Source organism: Neoarius graeffei, chromosome 24 (genome assembly GCF_027579695.1).
Source record: "Neoarius graeffei isolate fNeoGra1 chromosome 24, fNeoGra1.pri, whole genome shotgun sequence".
Classification (NCBI taxonomy): Eukaryota; Metazoa; Chordata; class Actinopteri; order Siluriformes; family Ariidae; genus Neoarius; species Neoarius graeffei.
The window spans coordinates 17,856,064-17,863,180 of NC_083592.1; positions in this window are offsets into that span (position 1 = coordinate 17,856,064).

A 7,117-nucleotide genomic window follows, 5' to 3' on the forward strand; every position below is an offset into this window, starting at 1 on the left:
TGGACGGCCGCCCGGCCTGAGTCGGGCGGTGGGGGTATGTGGCAGCGGGGACGTGGTCAAGCGTCGGTCTGTGACAGGAGGGCGGAGTCAGGGAAGGTAAGTGGCAGAATCACTACACCTGAGAGCAATTAACCTGTGTTTGTGTGTCTTCCCAGTGACCGCGCCCTATATGAGGAGGGAGAGCGAGAGCGGAGGGAGATCATCCCTGAACCAGACGCCGGTTGTGTGTGTGTCTATGCGAGTTTGGTTATTGTTAAACTGAAAAGTGTGGCAATAAAGCCAAGTGACAAACCTGATCTCTGTCCTGCTGTCCTCTGTGCTCCACCCACACATAGGGAGTCCTACACTCCCCTGTTTGAAAGACTGCCAGCCGCCACTGGTCTCTATGAATAACATTAACAATGTGATCTTGGTCTATTGATGAATTGATCATATTTTAACTTTAAAATAGCGCTGAATTAGGCCATTTCAATGAAATAAAAGTTCGTAGATTCATGATTTTGCAGTTAGGCATGTCTTATTAGTTTATCTGCATTGTAACCCTCTAATATAACTATTAGTGGTATTTTTTTTATCCAAAATCATGTTTGGTACATGCAAAATTTTAACTGAAGGGGAGGACTTTCACATGATCCATGATTGCCAACAAATTATTTCCGTGACCCGTGATTTGAGCCTGTTTCATGTTTATGTTTGTGACCCCCAGGGGCAGATCCGGAGGGGGGGGTTTAACCCCCCCTCAGCGACCAGGGGAGGGGGGGAGGTATAAAAGAGTAAACACAACAGAAAGCTTGGAGCAAGCAAAATTATTCAAAATATACTCAAATGCACTGAATAAACATGTACCGTACAGTTTCATTTTCTAGGGCACCTTTGGGCCGCTCGCCGACGCTTTTCGTAGAAATTATCAATACAATACAATCCCCGCCCCTATCCCGTGACCCCCTCCACCCTGTTAACTTGGCAGGAAAAGGGCATATGCTGGCTGACCACTATCCCATCATGCTTTGCAGCTCTGGATTGTGTCGGTCTTTCAAAACCCATTGAAGGAGCAACTTCTGGCCTCCCAGTTTTTTTTATTCATACGAAGGGAAGGTCTCATCTCATTATCTCTAGACAATCTCATTATCTCTAGACATTATCTCTATCCTTGTTAGGGTTTTGCTGGGATTCAAACCTGGTTCGCTGGTGTGATAATCCAGCAAACCCCCACTAGGCCACCAGGGGGATGACTCAAGCGCAGAGGCGTGAGGCGGAAGTAGAAAAGTATCAAAAAGTTTATTTACAAAATGTACAATCCACGGCAAAAAACAAAAGTAATCCAAAAGCTCAGAAGATAAAGGGAAAATAAAAAATATCCAAACATTCAAAGTCCAAAAATAAGAAAAGAAAAGGCAAAAATGCAAATGCTTAGAAGATATCAAAAATGGTAAAAACAAAATTCAAAAAGGTCCAAAAAGAAAGCAAAGTACAAAAACCACAAAGACACAGGCAAGGAACATGGAACAAAGGGAACTAGCACTAACAGGCATAGCATAGGAAAAAGACTCCGTGACAAGGGAACAAACAGAGGGGTATTTATACACACACTAATTAAGGAACAGGGCGGGGCAGGAAACAGGCAATGAAGACAAACACAAAACACAGAGGCGGCCTCTAGAGGCCAAAACAAACATGACAAGATGGAAATAACAGCGGCCTCTAGAGGCCAAAACAGTCCCAGTCCTAACAGGACCCCCCCCTCTAGGAGCGTCTCCTGACGTTCCCAGGGCAATCCGGATGGGCAGAATGGAAGTCCCGGCATAGTCATTTATCTAGAATGTCCCGGGCGGGGACCCAACAGCGTTCCTCAGGGCCATAGCCCTCCCAATCTACTAGATATTGAAGCCCGCCGCGGACCCAGCGGGAGTCAAGCAGGCGATGCACGGTGAACACAGTCTGACCCTGGAAGATGTGGGGGGGTGGGGAGTTCCTAGGGGCAGGGGCATACATGGACATCAGTACAGGCCGCAACAGGGAAACATGGAATGTGGGGTTGATCTTCAGAGTCCGGGGCAACTGGAGCCGGTAGGTGACAGGGTTCACCCTGCACACCACCTTGAAGGGGCCAATGTAGCGAGGAGCAAGCTTGCAGTTCTCCACCCGCAGCGGAAGGTCCTTAGTGGACAGCCAAACCCGCTGCCTGGGGCGGAAAGCGTGGGCAGGTCTTCTATGGCGGTTGGCCTGAGTCTGGTTGGTTCTGGAGGTCTGGATGAGGGACTTCCTGACCTTGCTCCAGGTCTTGCGACACCGTCTCACATATTGGTTGATCGAGGGCACCCCCGCGTCCTCCTCCTGGTCCAGGAACAGAGGTGGCTGGAACCCGAATTGGCACTGGAATGGCGACAGCTTGGTGGCCGATGACTGCAGGGTGTTGTGGGCATACTCTGCCCATGGCAGCCAGGTGCTCCACGATGTCGGGTTATCCATAGCCAGGCCTCGCAGGGTGGTTTCCAGGTCCTGGTTGAGCCTCTCCGTCTGGCCATTGGACTGTGGGTGAAACCCAGAGGAGAGGCTGGCAGTGGCTCCGATGACCTTGCAGAACCTGTGCCACACTCGAGAGGAGAACTGGGGCCCTCGGTCTGAGACGATGTCCTGCGGGAGACCAAAGACTCGGAAGACATGAGTGAATAATAGTTTAGCAGTTTCAAGAGCAGAAGGGAGCTTGCACAGTGGTAAAAAGTGGCAGGCCTTGGAGAATCTGTCAACTATGACCAATATGACAGTGTTACCTTGTGACTCAGGGAGACCCATGATGAAGTCGACTGCCACGTGGGACCAGGGATGCCGGGGAATGGTCAGAGGATGCACGAGACCCTGGGGGTGCTGTCGTGGGTTCTTGCTTCTGGTGCACACTTCGCAGGAAAGGACGAATGACCTCACTTCCTTCTCCATGCTAGGCCGCCAGAAGCGCCTTCTCAAAAAGTCCAGGGTCCTTCGAGCTCCCGGGTGGGCGGTGAGAGGGGATGAGTGACCCCACTGGAGAACCTTGGCCCGGGCTTGATGTGGGACATACAAGAGGCCCGGTGGCCCTGTCCCAGGACCGGGGTCCTGGCGTTGGGCTCGTCGGACGACCTCCTCAATACCCCAGCGGACAGGGGCTACAATCCGGGACACAGGGATAATAGGCCCGACTTCACTCTCCCTGTTAGTGGCAGAGAACAGCCTGGACAGTGCGTCAGGTTTGGTGTTCTTGGAGCCAGGGCGATACGATAGGGTGAAGTCAAACCGACTGAAAAACAGGGCCCACCTAGCCTGTCGTGGGTTCAGTCTCTTGGCTTGCTGGAGGTACTCCAGGTTCTTGTGGTCCATCCAAACCAGGAATGGATGTTGCGCTCCCTCCAGCCAGTGCCTCCACTCCTCAAGGGCCAGTTTGACCGCTAGCAGTTCTCGATCCCCCACATCGTACCGGGACTCCGCAGGACTCAAGCGGTGGGAGAAGTATGCGCAGGGGTGCAGCTTTCCTTCCAAATGTTGAGAGAGCACCGCGCCGACACCACTGTCCGAGGCGTCCATGTCCACGATGAATGGTTGGGAGGTGTCCGGGAGGACCAGAATGGGTGCCGTGCAGAAGCAGTGCTTGAGGTCTTTGAATGCCTTTTCCGCCTGAGGAGACCAGACATAAGATCCACCTGTCCCTTTGGTGAGGTCCGACATGGGTGCTGCTGCAGAACTAAAGTTCCTGATAAACTTGCGGTAGAAGTTAGCAAATCCTAAGAACCGCTGAACCTCTTTGACAGACTTGGGAGTGGGCCAGTCCCGGACAGCCAGGGTCTTGGCAGGGTCCATTTGGAGTTGACCTGTCCATACAATAAAACCCAGAAAGGAGACCTCGGGAACATGAAATTCGCATTTCTGGGCCTTGGTGAACAGATTGTTCTGTAGCAGCCTCTGGAGAACCTGGAGGACATGGTGGCGGTGCTCCTGCACAGTCTTGGAAAAGATAAGGATGTCGTCGAGGTAGACAAAAACGTACAGGTTAATCATGTCCCTCAAGACGTCGTTGATTAGGGCCTGAAAAACAGCTGGTGCGTTGGTGAGTCCGAAGGGCATCACCTGGTATTCGTAGTGCCCAGACGGGGTGTTAAAGGCAGTCTTCCACTCATCTCCCTGTCGGATACGGATGAGGTGGTATGCGTTCCGTAGGTCCAACTTGGTGAAGACGGTGGCACCTTGGAGCAGGTCGAATGCTGTGGACATCAGCAGAAGGGGATATCGGTTGCGCACAGTGATCTTGTTCAGGCCCCTGTAGTCAATACATGGTCAGAGCCCTCCATCCTTCTTGCCGACAAAGAAGAAGCCGGCACCAGCAGGTGAGGTGGAGGGTCGAATGAACCCAGAGACCAGGGCGTCTTTGAGGTATTCCTCCATGGCCTTGCATTCTGGCTGAGAGAGGGAAAACAGTCTGCCACGAGGAGGGGTAGTCCCAGGGAGCAAGTCGATGGCACAGTCGTAGGCCCGGTGCGGAGGAAGATTGGCGGCCCTGCTTTTGCTGAATACCTCCTTCAAATCCCAGTACTCTGTGGGAACTCAAGATAGCTCGGTGAGATCAGGGGGCTTGGCAGGAGACACAGGAGAGCTAGAGAGCAGACAAGAGGCATGGCACGCAGGGCCCCATTCCACAACCTGGCTTGTTACCCAGTCTATGCGAGGGTTGTGGCGGGTAAGCCAAGGAAGGCCTAGAATCACTGGGAACTCTGGTGAAGGAATCAGGTGCAGGGATATTTCTTCCTTGTGACCTTGAGACTGGAGGAAGACTGGAGAAGTTACTTGGGTGACTCTTCTGTCACCGAAGGCTTGGCCATCCAGGGCAGACACAGACAGTGGGACTTCAAGAGGTGCAGTCGGGACATTGATACTTTGGGTGAAGTGAACATCCATAAAGTTTCCAGCCGCCCCGGAGTCTAACAAGGCTTGACAAGACTGGACGGACTCACCCCAGGAGTGTGGGCTTTATAGATAATTGGGCTAATTTTGAGGGCACTGCTGGCCTGTTAGGGCGGGACGGTATCCATCCCACTCGGGAAGGTGCTGCTCTCATTTTCTGCAGCATAGGTCATAGTCTCAGAACAGGCCTAGTTAATTTCTGACAATCCAGAGCCAAGGCCAGGGAGCAGACGAACAGGCTAAACTGACTGTCTGATAGCTGCACAGAGTCGTCACTCAGGGCCCACTACATCGAGACTGTGTCTGTTCCCCGAGCTCAACAAAAAGGTAGAAATTTTCAGAGAGTTTGTTCCAGTAACCTAATCAATATAAAATTAGATCAGACTGACTGTACAGCTGCTGCCAGCACCTTTGATCTAAAGGTGGGGCTATTAAATATTAGATCTCTTACATCTAAAGCGCTAATGGTTAATGAACTCATTACTGATCAGGAGTTTAATGTACTGTGTTTAACAGAAACATGGATTAAGCCAAATGAATATATAGCATTAAATGAAGCGAGTCCTCCTGGATACAGTTATATACACCAGCCTCGTCTAACTGGCAGAGGAGGAGGCGTCGCGGTTATTTATAACGATTATCTAGGTGTAACACACAAACCTGGTTATAAATTTAATACATTTGAAGTTCTTCATACTCATATAATGTATGTAGCCTCGAAAAATTAGTCTACCCAGTTAATTCCATTGCTTATTATTTACAGGCCCCCGGGGCCATATTCTGAGTTTCTTTCTGAATTTGCAGATTTTATCTCAGATTTGGTTATTTCCTTAGACAAAGCTTTAGTTGTCGGAGATTTTAATATTCACTTCGATAACCCAGAAGACCCTTTAAAAACAGCGTTTGTGTCCATCTTAGATTCAGTCGGGATTAAGCAGAATGTCATAGGACCGACCCATAATGGTGGTCACACCCTTGATCTAATACTAACATTCAGATTAAACATAGACAATATAGTCATACTTCCACAGTCTGAAGTTATCTCAAATCATTGTCTCATCTCATTCAAAATATGTCTGAGTAATAATATATGCACCTCACCACGCTACTGTATTAAACGTACTTTCACGTCAACTACTGCACAGAGCTTTATAAATGATCTCCCAGAGCTGTCAACTTTGATTGGGTCACTGTCAGCCCCTGCAGAACTTGATCAGGCAACTGAATGCTTAGAGTCAACATTCCGCCATACTTTAGATAATGTAGCTCCTCTAAAAAGGAAAATGGTCAGAGACAAAAAATTAGCACCCTGGTATAATGATGACACTCGCACATTAAAACAGACCACTCGAAAATTGGAACGTAAATGGCGTCAAACAAAATTGGTAGTGTTCAAATTAGCTTGGAAGGAGAGCTTCCTGAAGTATAGAAAAGCTCTTAGTGCTGCGAGATCAACATATTTCTCCTCCCTAATAGAAGATAACAAAAATAATCCTAGATTCCTATTTAATACTGTAGCAAAATTAACCAGGAATAAGTCCACTATCAACACATGCACACCTGCAGTATGTAGTAGCAACGACTTCATGAATTTTTTTAATGACAAAATTGAGAATATCTGACAAAAAATTCAAACTACTAATTTAAGGTTAGACAATGAAAGTGACCTTGTAGTTAACAATATAACTGTATCAGATCATCAGTTAGAATGTTTTACTCCCCTAAAAGAAACTGAATTACTTTCATTAATCTCTACATCAAAAGCCTCAACTTGCGTACTAGATCCCTTACCGACACATCTATTCAAACAGATAATGCCTGGAGTAATTGAACCGCTTCTAAAAATAATAAATTCTTCTCTTATGATTGGCTATGTACCCAAATCCTTTAAACTAGCAGTTATCAAACCCCTGATTAAAAAACCTGACCTTGATCCCTGTCAGCTGTCCAATTATCGGCCAATATCAAACCTCCCCTTTATCTCCAAGATCCTTGAAAAAGCTGTGGCACAGCAGTTATGCTCATATTTACATAGGAATAACATCCATGAAATGTATCAGTCAGGATTTAGACCTCATCATAGCACAGAGACAGCACTGGTTAAAGTAGTAAACGACCTACTGTTGGCGTCTGATCAGGGCTGTGTCTCACTACTTGTGTTGCTTAACCTTAGTGCAGCATTTGATACCAT